The following is a 14786-nucleotide window of genomic DNA, read 5'->3' on the forward strand; positions in this document are numbered from 1 at the left end:
TTTGGCAGTGGTGTCAGAGGGGATTAAATCCTGTGGGACACTATATAGAAAATGTTTTAATAAGTGTCCTGCAAAATACTTCTGAAAAGCATGAACCTCATTCCTTCGTGGTCAGAAAGTAAATTGCTCCAATGTAATTAGCTGAATTTTAAGTAGAATTTTGCTTTTCTGCTAACAAAACGTTTGTTTTACCATATTCTTTCCACTTAACCTATTGTTTTATATCCACATTCCAAAAATTTTAGTGTGCACAAGAATCACAGGAGAATCATATTAAATTGCAATTCTTATTCAGTAGTTCTGGAAAAGGGCTTGAAATTCTGAAACTTTTATAAGCTCCCAAGCTGGGCCAATATTTCTGGTGCCCAGACCACACAATTGAGTAGAAAAGCCTTATATGATATGGCTATTATATTTCTTCAAATATATGATGTAACTGAAACATTTTCTATTTCACATTGACACATTTTTTTGAATGAGAATGCACTCATTAAATAAAATTGAATAAAAATAAATTCATAAACAGGTCTATATTGAAAGAAAACAGTTCATATCTGAAGTTTAAAATATGATAAAAGTAATAATGTTTTAGGTTTCTACTTTTTAAAACATTATTTTACCTGATGGTTCCAGAGCCATATAAAACATCGATATTTTATTGCCATAGACAGGCTAGTTCCTTTTTAATGGATATTTTTACATAATTGATAATATTAAACAACTGGGAAAACTTCCTGGCAATTTCTCTATCATTTATTTGAATGGTTACATAGCTTCAAACAATAGTGACTTTAGAGAGTAATTTAAAGTACACACATACACGTGCCCTGCACTCAAAATTTAGTGTTTATATGTAGCACTACGTAGGATGCACCTAGTTCAAATCCTTAATCAGCACCTATTCGACCTGCTGAGAACTGGCAATGTTTTGGACCACCATGTGGCTTGCTTCCTAATGTACAGTAAATTTCTTTTAAAATGGGGGTCTGTGTGCTTTTTTACTTTGGCAGAAAGGACAAAACAGGAGCATAATGAACTATAAATTTTAGTGTATTTATGAGTATTTATAGCTCACTGTAAAGGTTTTACTTTCTGTGTTTTTCATACATTTCCTCTGAACTTGGCTCTGGCAGCAGATTCAGTATGTTTGACCTTCTGACTAGAACAGTTACATCAGGTCCACATTAACTGGCAAATGTTTTATTTTGTGGAGAGACTTGCAGCATGAGGGAAGGTTAGAATAATTTTCAATAAAACACACTCTTGGTACTACCTTTTGGCAAAAAAAAAGCATTTATTTTTTATTTTGTTTTCAAGACAAAATTAACAGTTAATGTTAATAGTAACAGTATTACTCTTTAAAATGCAGCTACCATAATCTTTTAACATACATTATCATGTGTCCATATGAGAGCTTTTGAATGTCAAAATCCTTTTGAATGTGAAGGGACAGGTAACACTGCTAGCCTTCTGTCTATTCTTGAGATTATCTACAAATTGCATAGATTTGAATCTCTAGACCTAATTGTCTTGTACAGCTGTAGGGACGATTGTCTGAGTTAACTGTGTTAGACTGGCTACAAAGAAAGGAAAATTTTGTTGATTGACAGTGACATCTCTGCCACTTCAATTGTGGCCTAGTACTTCATGCAAGATGTATCTTTGCAATTCTAGCTTATTTTCCATCACACCAGCGCAGCATGGCCACAGTTAAGGGAGCGAAACCCCGTGTGAGCCTTCCTCAGCAGGAGCAAGTCCTGCAGGCCTACTGGTGGGCAGAGGCCTGCTGAGAAAGGTGTCATAGAAAGGTCCACTCAGGGACCAAGACTGTCACTCAAGGAGCTCCTACTAGGTAGCAGTGCTCAGGGGAGGAGTGTAGATTTGAACAAAATACTCTTATTTTCATTCAATAGAATAAAAAAAAGTATTTACAATTGTGTTTTTCTAGATTAAGTATTTAAGTCCTGTTATTTTTACCTTCTTGTACCATTTTTTTCCTTAATCACCTCATTAATTTCCACTTTGGCTTAAAATATTCAACAAGCTGGAACTATATGGCTCATTTATTCTACTTTACTTATTTACTTTTTCAAAGCAGAATGGATAAAATCAATTAATAAATTTAAGCCCATTTGCTATGATTTGAAGAGCCGTTAAATAATATATCTTCCTCTCTTCACTAAAGTGCTATAAAGTAATTTATCTGTGAGAATAAGGCAAAATGGCACACTGTTATCTTCTGAAGGCTTAAGTTCAGTTCTGCTCAGAGCCAGGATATGGGTTAAACAGCCTGTGCAAGGATTCTATCACATTCTATCAATGAAATTCTTAATTGCTGGCTTTATTTCTTATATGAAAAGTATACACAATCGGTATTCGGATTCCTTTTTACATGTGTATAAATCTATTTTTTTATGATGATTCCTATGATGTGTTTGAGTTTTAAACTAAAACTATGTCTTGTATAAGGAATGCAAAACCACTCTCCAGCACCAATTTGGAAAGCATTCTGATAGACAATAGCATACACACAGGCAAAGACACACAATCTGAAATATCTTCAAGTATGTTAGAATGAAAAACTGCCTGTCTGATGGGAAGAATGGATAGGGTATGGATGAATGCTGGTGAGGGAAAGTGAATATGTTAATGATGCCCAGGAGAAGAATGAAAGGGATTGCTAAATGCTGTAGGGAAAGAAGTCTTCAGACCCATCTGAGGTGGGTAAACTTCTGATTGTAATAATTTACAGCATAGGTATAGCTTGTTCTCCTTTTCACAAAAAATAAGTTAAAACATTAGAAAATAGGTGTGGAGGGAGTGGGCAGCAAGGAGAGGGAAAGCATTAGGACAAATACCTAATGCATGTGGGGCTTAAAACCTAGATGAGGGATTGATGGGTGCAGCAAACAACCATGGCACATGTTTACCTATGTAACAAACCTGCACGTTCTGCACTTGTATCCCAGAATTTAAAGTTTAATTAAAAAAAAAGAAAATAGTTGTTTAGTAGCACATCTCAATCAGTATCTGGTAGTAAAAATAATTTCACTCAGGGTGTCATGGGTACTGAGTTATGTATCATAATTAAAGTGCTTAGTCCAATACCTGGGACACAGTCAGTGCTCAACATTCATTGGATGTAATGTACATACACATACAGAAAAAGCTAGTGAAAGATAGAGATATATATTACATGCATATGCTGTTTATGAAGGGAAAATAAATAACAGAAATCTACAAAAGAAATGTACATAACTTTGCATAAGGCTAGAAATATTTATATTTTCTGCTTTCTTTTTTAGTTTGTAGTTAAGTAGTTACATGCTCATTGTGGAAACGTAAAATGATACAGAAGTATATATAGTAAAACATTATAATGTATACATCTTTTAGCTATTTTTCTAGAATTTTCTGTTTACATATATGCATATACTTACACTGATGTGTATATATATATATATGCACATACAAATAAAGAATTTTTACTTTTTTGCATTTGTAAGCACAAATGGGCTTAGATACATTTTATCTCTGTATCATTAGCTGAGTAAGAATAAGCAGAAGCTCTACCTGAAGATACTTTTGTCACACATACTTGTATTTTACAACTTTATTACTCATAGTGTATGAGACTAACATAGTTAACTTTCTTTTAATAGTATATCTTTATCTATCTATCATCTATCTTCATCATCATCATCATGATGGAGGAATCCAATAGTATAAACTTAGTTGCTATAACAAATACCCAGTGAAAGATATTTTATAGTTTCTGTTAAAACTCTGCATTAATGACCTGATAATACTCTGTGATAGCTTTTGGAAAATGTGTGAAGTTTCTGACAGTATGTCATCAAAATGTAAAATATTGTGAGCAAGAAGCTAAGAACTAGCCAAGAATAGTGTCACAGAGTGTTAAAGTTGGAGGGACTTTAGATCCCTTTCATGTTGAAAAGGATGGGGATGAAGCCCAGGAGGATTTAGTGATTTGTTCAAGGTCACAAACTGAATGAGTAAGAACTGAAGAGTAGAACTTTGACACCCTGGTTCTCAGTCCCCATCTCTTTTAGAGTTGTAATTTTGCTCCTAACTAGATTCATTGTTTAATTTTATACAGAACAAAACACAGATTATAGAATGGAGTCAGATTTTTTTGGAATCTGAGTCATTTTAAAGGTCACTCACTCCTTATTAGTCAGAGTACATAGCTATCTATCCCCAATCATTTGTTTAAGCATTTATTCCATGAAACTCCTGTGATATTACTTTCCCTGACCATGAGAAGCAGTAGTCATAGTTTTGAGTAAAGCCCATCTCTCACTTTAAATCTACTTTCTGTTGAAGGAAGTAGTTTTTGGTCTTTCTTTCTTTCATTCTTGCTTTTTAAATAGACATGCCCTTTGTCTTTACACAACTAGATCATGACAGTCAAGTAAATAGAAATTCTTATCACAAACACAGGCAAATGTCCAGGCATGTACATGTACACACACACACACACACACACACACACACAAACACATGAAGCATTCAACAGAGCCTGAACACTTTTACCTATTATTTCTCACCATCATTGCAAGCTAGTTGAATGTTCTCGAAAGTCCACTTTATAGATGAGAAAACAGAGTCATAGAGTCATATGTTTTTCCAAAATAAAGGCTCAAAAATTTTCCTTTCAATACACATAAACATAATGGATTATAGATCTTTAATGAACAACTAATATAAATGAGACTATTTTAAAGAATACTAAAATAATTTGGAAATGATATTAAAGAAATTTAAAATAATAGATTTACTTACTCTTCAGTTTTAAGGAGTAATATTTTGTATTAGAGACTGAGGCAGAAGAATCACTTGAACCTGGGAGGCAGAGGTTGCAATGCACCGAGATTGCGTCACTGCACTCCAGCCTGGGCAACAGAGAGAGACTCTGTCTCAAAAAAAAAAATTGTATTAGAAAATCCAACCTTAGACTAACATTTTTATATTTTAAATTTTAATATTTTAAATTCTGAATCTGCTTTGAAAGATAACATATATTTTCCTTTTAAATTTTAATATTTTTTAATCAACAAGTAAAAATTGTATATACATATGGTATAACATACAATGTTTTGATGTACGTATACATTGTGGAATGGCTAAATCATACTATTTAACATCTATTACCTCATATACCTATCTTTTTGTGGTGAAGACACTTAAAATGTATTTCTTAGCAATTTTCAACTATACAATATATTGTTGTTTACTACAGACACTCTGATGTGTAATAGAACTCTTAAACTTATTCTTTCTGTCCAACTGAAGTTTTGTGCTCTTTGACCAACATCTCCTTAAACCTTCCACCCCTGCTAATAACCCCCAGGACTTTGGTAACCACTATTTTACTTTCTGTTTCTGTGAATTCGACTATTTTAGCTTCCACATTTAAGTGATATCATGCAATATTTGTCATTCTTATTTCACGATCTAGAGATAATGATTCCTAGGTTGAATTATGTTGTCTTAAATGACAGAATTTCCCTCATTTTCAAAGCCAAATAGTATTCTATCGTGCATATATACTACATTTACTTTATTCATTCATCTACCTATGAACACTTAGGTTGATCTTATGTCTTGGCTACTGTGAGTAATGTTTCAATGAACAGGGAAGTACAAGTATCTCTTAGACATATTGACTTCCTTTCTCTTGAATATATACCCAATAGTGGAATTGCTAGTTGATACTGTAATTCTATTATTTTTTTAAAGAACTAACTAACTTTGAATATTTAAAAATTGACTTTGTAGTCAAGTATCTTCAAAGTATATTTTTACTTATAACGTCAAAATATCTATCTTTAATTTAGAATGATCTTCAATAGGGTGGTATCACCTTCACTCTGTTTTACTATTTTACGTTTCCTCCTTTAGCCATTTAAAGAGTTAACAACATGTGCCAGCATCTTTTACAATGAAAATGATGAGTTATGGTGTTTGTGATGAGTCCTGGACTAGGAGTCAAAGACTTGGGTTTTATTCCTGGTTTGTCCAGTAGCTTGCCATATGCCATTAGTGAAGTCATTTACATTTATAAATCTTAGTTTAAACTTCTATAAAAAAGAAGGTGTGAGACCAGGTGATCAACAAGATTATTTTATCATCTTAAAAGTCTATGATTTACAAAGTTTATTTCTATATACTAATTGTGTTAAATTAAGATTTTATTTTATTATGGCTATTTCTTAATGCAGACACATATATGAAAGATTCAAATATGAAAACAACGATTTTACAATTACTGCACATGTATACCTCTGTGAAAATACAGTCATATAATTCCTTGGGCTTTGTTAACATGTTACCAAAGTAACTATCTTCTTGAATGAAAGCAATTTGCACATCTTTAAGATAAATTTGTTCTTGATGTAATTATTTAGTGGTAAATTTATTTAGTTAAACATGTTAGCTCAAATTGTATTCTGATTTGGATGAGATGTGGACATTGAAACTTAAATGATAAGACCCAATCTTGAAGCCATACACTACATTCATTCTTCACAATATGTGGACTCATTTTGGGTGACATTTCAGAACATGATAATGGATTTAGCAATATCAAGATTTGTTAGCAATTCCATACATATAGTCGGAAACACATATGCAATACTATGAACCTCCAAAAACTAATAAACCTGCCTACATGTTTTTAAGATCATACATAGCATGCATTTCACAACTCAAAGGTTTTGTTTTTGAACCCAATGTGTGTAACACACCTTACTGACATCAAAAATGGTTAATAAGATCTAGTATTTTTAAAAATCTCTAGCACAGAGTTAACATAAAGATGTATTTCAGTTTTTGTAAATATTTCCAGAGTAGAATGCCTATTAAGTTCAAATCAGAAAATGCAAAATGTTCATGGCATTTTATGTGTACACAGAGTCCCAGGGTCTGTTCACACTGCTGAGTCCATGGCAGAAATTTTGGTGGTCAGCATTACTCAGGCAACATTTTATTCTCTTCTGCTTCAGAGGAAACTGCCATTTAGTAGGTGTTGATAAAATCACAATATCACAATTCTACTGCTCTTTAATATTCTAAAATTCCACTGTACTAGTTTCCTGTGGCTGTTGTAACAAAATTACCAAATACTTGGCTAAAAACAAGAGCAATTCAATTCTCTCACCATCCTGGAGGCCAGCAGTGTGAAGTCAGTTTCACTGGGCTAAAATCAAGGTACTAGCAGGGCCACATCCCCTCCACAGGCTCCAGGAGAGATTCTGCTGCTGACTTCCAGTTTTTGCGGAACGTCTTGACTTATGGCCACATCACTCTAATCTCTGTCTTCATGGGCTCACTGCCTCCTCCTCTTTCTGGTGTTTATCCTTCTATCTTCTAAAGACTCTTGTGATGACATTCAGAACCCACTCAGATAATTTAGGATAGTCTCTCAAAATCCTTATATCAGTCACATCTGAAAAAAATTTAGCATATCAGATAACATACATAAGTCCCAGGGAGATGGAACATATCTTTAGACATAACATTGAGAGCTGTTACCAGCTTAGCACATCCATTCTTCCGTTATTCAGTACTTTGTGTTTAATGGGTTCTTAAATGCACCAGGTAAAAAGACGTTCTGTTACTTAAAAATTTATAATTCAGTTAAAGCAACTTCACATATACATGTGACATCTTAAGAAGAGTATAAAAGGCTGGGTACAGTGTCTCACACCTATAATCCCATCATTTTGGGAGGCTGAGGTAGGCAGATAACGGGGTCAGGAGTTCAAGACCAGCCTGACCAGCATGGTGAAACCCTGTCTGTACTAAAAATACAAAAATTAGCCATGTGTGGTGGCACACACTTGTAATCCCAGCTACTTAGGAGGCTGAGGCAGGAGAATGGCTTGAACCTGAACAGCAGAGGTTGCGGTGAGTCAAGATCTCGTCCCCACACTTCAGCCTGGGTGACAAAGTGAGACTCCATCTTAGAAGAAAAACAAAAACAAAAAACAAAAAGAAAGAAGAGTATAAAGAAGATGGGAGACAAGAAGTAAAGCACAGTTACTATTTAAGACCAAGGAGGTAAATTTAAATTACACTAAGGTATTATTTAATATTTAAATTTAAAATAAATAAAATCTGACAATTAGAGTGGATCAAGCGTTTTTCAAAACCAAATTTTAAATAAATAAAATTGTTTAATGCTGCTCTAGCTGTGGTTGTTAACTTGCTTTTACTCTTGCTGTTTCCGAAGCTTGGAGATGCCTTTCCTTTCACCTACTCATTCTTTCCCTCTTGTCTTTCACGTCTCAGCTTAAATGTTACAACAGCAAAAGAGAGGCTGAATCATACAACCTTGATATATTTTAAGTAGCTCTAATCACTACTGAAGATTTTAATTATTTATTTGCTTGTGTTAGCATCTCACCTCCCTCCCTAGAAGACATCTTTATAAAAGTAAAAATTGTTTCTATAGAATCCCAGCCCATAGAAATGTAACTGGTATAAAATATTTTTATAAGTTTTGATTAGTAAATTAAAGAATCCCTAAAGATTTAGTTCAGAGGTCACTTTCTCAAGGATGAATTCTTCAACTAACTACTAAGGAGAAATTTCCCCTTCTCTCTGTTCCCATCTTTCTCTGCTTATGCTTAAAACTGACATTCATCAAGTTGCATCATATTAATTCATTTGTATATCTATCTTCTGAGTATACTGTAAGTTCCTGGAAGACAAGGTTTTTATATTAGTCTGCTTCATATCCATAAGTTGGTACTCATACTGGTGCCTGGGACATAAAAGCCACTCAATGAATATCTTTAAAATGAATTACTCTTTGACAACCATGAAATTATCATAAAAACATTTTGTTAAATTTACCTACAATGGTCTTATGTGTCAGGATGGGTACCCTATAGAACCCAGTTATTTAATCACATACTAATCTAGGGGTTGCTGTGAGTTTATTTTGTAGATGTAGTTAACATCTATAATCAGCTGACCTAAATAAAAGAAATTGCCCTCTTTAATGTGGGTAAGGCTTATCCAATCAGGTAGAAGTCCTTGAGAACAAAACTCAGGATTTCTCAGAGAAGAAATTCTGCCTCAAGACTGTAACATTAACTCCTCCCTGAGTTTTCCTACTTTTTGTCTTTCTCTCTTTCTCTCTCTTTCTCTCTCTCTCCTCTCCTCTCTTCTCTCTCTCTCCTCTCTCTCTCTGCCTCCTTTTCCCTCTCCCTCTCCCTTTCCCTCCCCAGATATATTATCCACCTTTCCATTTAAAGCTAACTTAGGCCTAACTTAGAGCAGTGGTGACAGTTTCACTGTATCTAAACAGATTAAACATGAACAAATACAGTAATCTTTTGAAGTCATGGCAGTAGAAAATTAAAACTGAAAATAGTATGTCAAGAAAGGAAATGAAAAATAAATTGACCCTGAAAATTTAAATGAAGAACTAAATAACAATTTAGAAAAAAAAAATTGACATTATAAACTATTAGAAGGTTTGTCTTCTATTCAGTAGCATTTTACTTTAAAAAGTAGGATAGTACTAAATACTTTTTTTGTTTGTTTGTTTGAGACGTAGTTTCACTCTTATTACCCAGGATGGAGTGCAATGGTGTGATCTCAGCTCACCGCAACCTCTGCCTCCTGGGTTCAGGCAATTCTTCTGCCTCAGCCTCCTGAGTAGCTGGGATTACAGGCACGTGCCACCGTGCCCAGCTAATTTTTTTGTATTTTTAGTAGAGACGGGGTTTCACCATGTTGACCAGGATGGTCTCCATCTCTTGACCTCGTGATCCACCTGCCTCGGCCTCCCAAAGTGCTGGGATTACAGGCGTGAGTCACCTCACTTGGCCTAAATAATTTTTTAAAATAATATTTATGCTGTAGAGCCTTAAAAATATATCAAGTTACTAGTCATATACCATAAGAGAAAAGGGATCTCTTGATCATTTCTTGAGATACTTTACAATTAGTTTTTAACTTCTCATGAAGTGAACTTTGAAAAACTTTCTCCCCTACCTCAGAGCACCTCCACCTTAGACTGTGAGACTTGCCTAGGAAACAAGACAGTTTCCATTGGAAGTGGTTCCTTTGAGGCTTTCTCTACTGCAGTTGAGTAATGAAACTTATGATGTGGCTGCATCTCAGAACCCCAGCTGCTGGCTTCCTTTGGTGGCCGGAATGAAGAAGATAAAAGCTGGTTATTCTTAGCTCTCACCTTTCCTACTCTATTTCATCTGAAATGAGCCTTTCTTTTCAAAAGCAAAGTACAATGTTCTACCTACACTGGATAAAACTAACTAAAAATATTGCCATGTCAGCAGAATTTGAAAAGAAACTATATTTTATAGTCAGGGTCAAGTCAGGATTATTTCTCCAAATATATTTTATGTGTTTTTGTATTGATATTTTGACATGCATTTTTCTTACCTTTTTATTACCTTTTGTGTTTTAGATTTTTTTGCAGTAAAATAACAAATAAAAGATGATGACTATTGACAACTCTGTTGAGATTTTCATATACTAATAAAAAATAATTCAAGTGAAGTAGGTTTGATTAATTTTAACTGTCAGATATAGTAAGGTTTCTCTTCAAACAGCCTGCTCCACCTTTTATTCTTTAATTCCAAGTACTCTCATTCTCTCTTTCTTCTCCTTTTCTTCTTTCTGATTTTGCTACATGCCCAGGCACGTCACAGCACCAGCTCACATTCCTTTCCTTATTTAAAAAAGGACTAGCTTTCTAGCTTGCTGCAGACAGTCCCTTTCTTCTCTCCCCTCTCTCCCATCACATGTCCACCTTATCTAAAAAGCTTAAATGTTTAGCCAACCAAGTCTAGTTTAGATTGTGCAGTCCAACCATAGCCAATAGGGGAAAGACACAGAAGCAGAAGATGCATTAAAGATAATAAAAACTCCTGCTTTCCTTTGTTCTGCATGCTCTCACCATTGCTCCATACGCAAGATGCACCCTTCTGCGGAAGTAAATTGCTTTGCTGAAAAATGCTTTGTCGAAGTCTTCGTTTTTCCTCTCAACTTTGAGCTTTATTTCTAATACTGACTTTCCAGATGAAGACAAACACTGTCAAGAATCAGAGGACTTTACTTGTTTTTTCAGGGAGTTAGAACCATGAAAGTGTCTTCCGTTATTGGAAAGGACTTTGAAATGTCTAGGAAAGACACTGTGCAACTGATGTCATGTACTAAAGCAAAGTGTATAGGCCAGTGATTTACAGCCCAAGCACTTCAGGCTCAGCATGAGCATTTCAGATTCATCATGCCTAAAACCTAATGTCTTCTAGAAATTGGCCTCATCCCTGACCTTCTAATTTCCCTGAATTAATTCCACTCTTCTCCAGCTCTGGACTCATGTCATTTTTTTAGTCTTCCTCAGTTGCTCCTCTAAATCTAAATCTTCTCTATTAATCATTTTTTTCAGTTATGATATCTGTAATTTTTTTCTGCATTGGTTTGTTTTACTGTAATCACCTTAATCTGATTTTACACTTATTGTATGGGCCTTTAACTAGACACTCCGACATCTAACCTCTCATTTCTCCAACTTTGTGTGCATTCACGATGACCTGACTAATCTCTCTATAATACGACTGTCAGGTTTTACTTGCCTTAAAATTTGTTTAATATGCCTGTGGATTATAGGCAGGATAGTCAAGATCCTTTCATCTGTCACTCCATGTTCTTCCAACAAGGACTTTACCTCCTTAAATCTTTCTACTTCCTATTAGAGCCAAATACATTTTATCCTGTTTTCCAAACACAATTCGGTGTGTATTTGCACTTTACTTTTGAATGTGCCCAGTGTAAATTCTATATAAACACTTTGCCTCCTTTAGAAATGGAGCCAGATAGCTCTTTGTTCAAGAAACCATGGTTTAATTCCAGCAGAAAACAACAAAATCCACATCTGTCTGTCTTCCTGTGGTGGGTATTTACTGACACATAGCAAAATACACTAGAAAGAATCATATAGCTATAAGTTGAATTCTGGCTCTGCCATATGCCAGCTTTGGAGTACAGGCAAATGACTTAAACTTTCTGTCTGTTTCCTCATCCATGAAATAAGGATTAAAATATTTACTTTAGTTAAATTGTTTATCTCAGTTGTTTATTATTATTTATTTCCCCCTCTCTCTCCCATGGAATATAAGCTTAAGAAGGCAAAAATGTTGCCTGTTTTGTTAATTGCTATTTTCCTCAATACCTGGACTAATGTCTTGCACTGAGTAGGAAACCCATACTATTTGTTGAATGAGAAATAATTAGCTCATGGTAAAGGCTTCACAAATGGTGGCCATCATCACCATCATCATCATTCATTATACATAACCTTTTCAAAGCTGCCTAGCATAGCTATTTATTTTTCAAGTGAAATCAAGATTATTTCTACTTTATAAGTCTTTAGTAACTACTTGATGATTGTCTTCTCCAAAACTGTACCAAAGCTTATCCTATACAGGATTACAGGAAGTTCATTATTTGAGGAAACAAATCAAAGCTTATTTAGTGGCATTTCTCCCTAAAGACCACATATTCACATCTTATTGCTAGTAATCCAAGTAGAGATTATCAGCTGCCTCTAGGCTCTTCATGCCACATGTATTTACTTTTTTAGCAGCCATTTTTAATTATGTTCTATTCCTCTTCAAAGCCCACAAAATAATAATATGTCACATTTTAATAGTGTCTTAGAGAAAATTATTTCTGACTAACACATGGATGTTTTAAAAAGTCAGATTTATAAGGCATGTATGTAAGAAGAGATGATATTATCAGTAAGATTATTCCACAAAATATTAATGGTGCTATAGAAACATCAATTTCAAACAGCTAACCTTACTCCCAACCCATCTCACCTACAGGATAATTTTTCAGCCATCCATGGATCAATTAGTCTTATTTCACACAAAAATGTATCTTTCAGAGGGGAAGAGGTCTTTATTATCTTTAGTGAGGTACACTGCAGCTTGAGTTTATTTTATTCAACTCCTTCCTATGCAAAATTTGATAAAGAAGAAATCAGGTCAAGCATGATCAGCAGTGGCTCATGGAGTCTGACCATTCCTGCATCAAGAAGATATGCAATCAACAAGAAAAGTACAAGACCTTCCCGTTCAGGTTCACACAGACTATTCATCCACACAGAACCAAAAGCTAAGTATTAATCCCAATTTACAGACTGAGTTACTGAGGTTCAGCGAGGTTAACCAACTTGTACAAACTCCTGCTTCATACTCAGAAAGGCTTTATTTGTATATGAAGAATCAGGTACTTGGAAAAGTAGAATCAATTATTAGCTTTAACTAATTTTTTTTGTACAGTTCTTTAACAGTATCTGTAAAATCTTGTTTTCCTATGATTTATAAAGCAATCTTTTAAGTTTCTCTACTAGCTGTCAGTTTTCAAGTGCAGATATACACCGGATAAAAGAAAGAGGAGAAAGCAAAAGTATTTGATCAGGAATCATAATGATAATATCTTATTTAATAATTTTGGCTGAATAAATAGTATCTTAAAAAGAGAGCCTATACAAGCAGAAATTTTATATAAATCTCTAGTAAGCTAGCCATGAATATTAAACAAAAGTTGTCCCTTTTTGTAAAAAAACTAAAAGGAATATTTTTTCTTAAATCACAAAATTATGGCTCTGAAATAGATGCTGTTATTCTTTTTATGAACCTTCCCCATCATTTTGTAACTGTTACATAAATATAGATTCCAAATATTGTGATTGAAGTTCATGGAGGGATTTTTATGAAACTTAACAGCAAAATATAGTTGACATTCGTTCTGTGTTACCCTAGGGCTACAGTTTTGCTGTAGTTTTGATCATAGTCTGAGTGGACTCATTTCTGTCAGCACAATAAATTTTATATTCATATCACAGGTATATTTTGCAATCTTTTCCCTTTTTCAACTACAAACATAGTAAGAATAAATTCAGTTATACTATAAAACTTCAACCAAATCTAAAGAAAATAATTACATGAAACAGATATACAGGCCCAAATCTGTGCCCTTTCAAGTCTGGTAATTTGATTAAATTTATTATAATGCTATTATTGATGTAAATATTAGCATGTATTTATATATTTAACACAATTATTTTAATATTTCATGATAAATAGAAAATCAGAACAAAAGAGTTACATATTTATCAATTGCTCTGTAACTGCAAGAAAGCAGTGGCTATGTTTTACTAAATCTTACAAGCAGTGTGATACACTATATATCATCTTTTAGTTTTGAAACATTTTTAAGACCCTATTCCCTATTGCCCAGTATTAGAAACCAATGTCAGTTGCTTTCAGTTTTTTAAAAAAGTACATTCTGATCGCACGTTCTCAAGAAGGTTAAATATAAATTAGTCATAAAGCCAATGGAATAGACAGGAAATGATTAGGCTGTGTGACTATTTCTAGATTTATAGTTTTTTAACACTACTAGTGTTTAATTAAGGAGAAAAGGAGCCAATTTTATGTGATTATTTAAGACCTCAAAAATTAATGTTCTTCTTACTCTGTAATGCTGTAGTTCTAAAGCAATATTGAAGACAACAAAGTCCTATTTGATAGTCTAGCCTTTCAGTGAACAGCTCTTCTTCCTGTCTTTGATGTAGGAATGGTTTATTTAATCAATTATTAATCAAAGTTATGGCATTCTTCTTATATATTTAGGTAAAACTAAAAGATGACTTTCCCAAGCCTTATTGCTTAAATAAAAGTTTAAATAGACTGTGCAAACACTTGACTTTG

The 14786-nt window shown here is 33.9% G+C and overlaps 1 long non-coding RNA gene across 1 annotated transcript in view; it reads right to left on the reverse strand.

Annotated features, from left to right (window-relative positions):
- Positions 1-1274: 1274 nt before the first annotated feature.
- LOC144576801 (uncharacterized) overlaps positions 1275-14786 on the reverse strand; it is a 39095-nt gene continuing 25583 nt past the window's right edge. The window contains exon 2 of the long non-coding RNA XR_013519339.1: positions 1275-7471. This is a non-coding gene — a long non-coding RNA (uncharacterized LOC144576801). The remainder of the gene's footprint in view (positions 7472-14786) is intronic.

The sequence above is a fragment of the Callithrix jacchus genome, chromosome 6, assembly GCF_049354715.1.
Source record: "Callithrix jacchus isolate 240 chromosome 6, calJac240_pri, whole genome shotgun sequence".
Classification (NCBI taxonomy): Eukaryota; Metazoa; Chordata; class Mammalia; order Primates; family Cebidae; genus Callithrix; species Callithrix jacchus.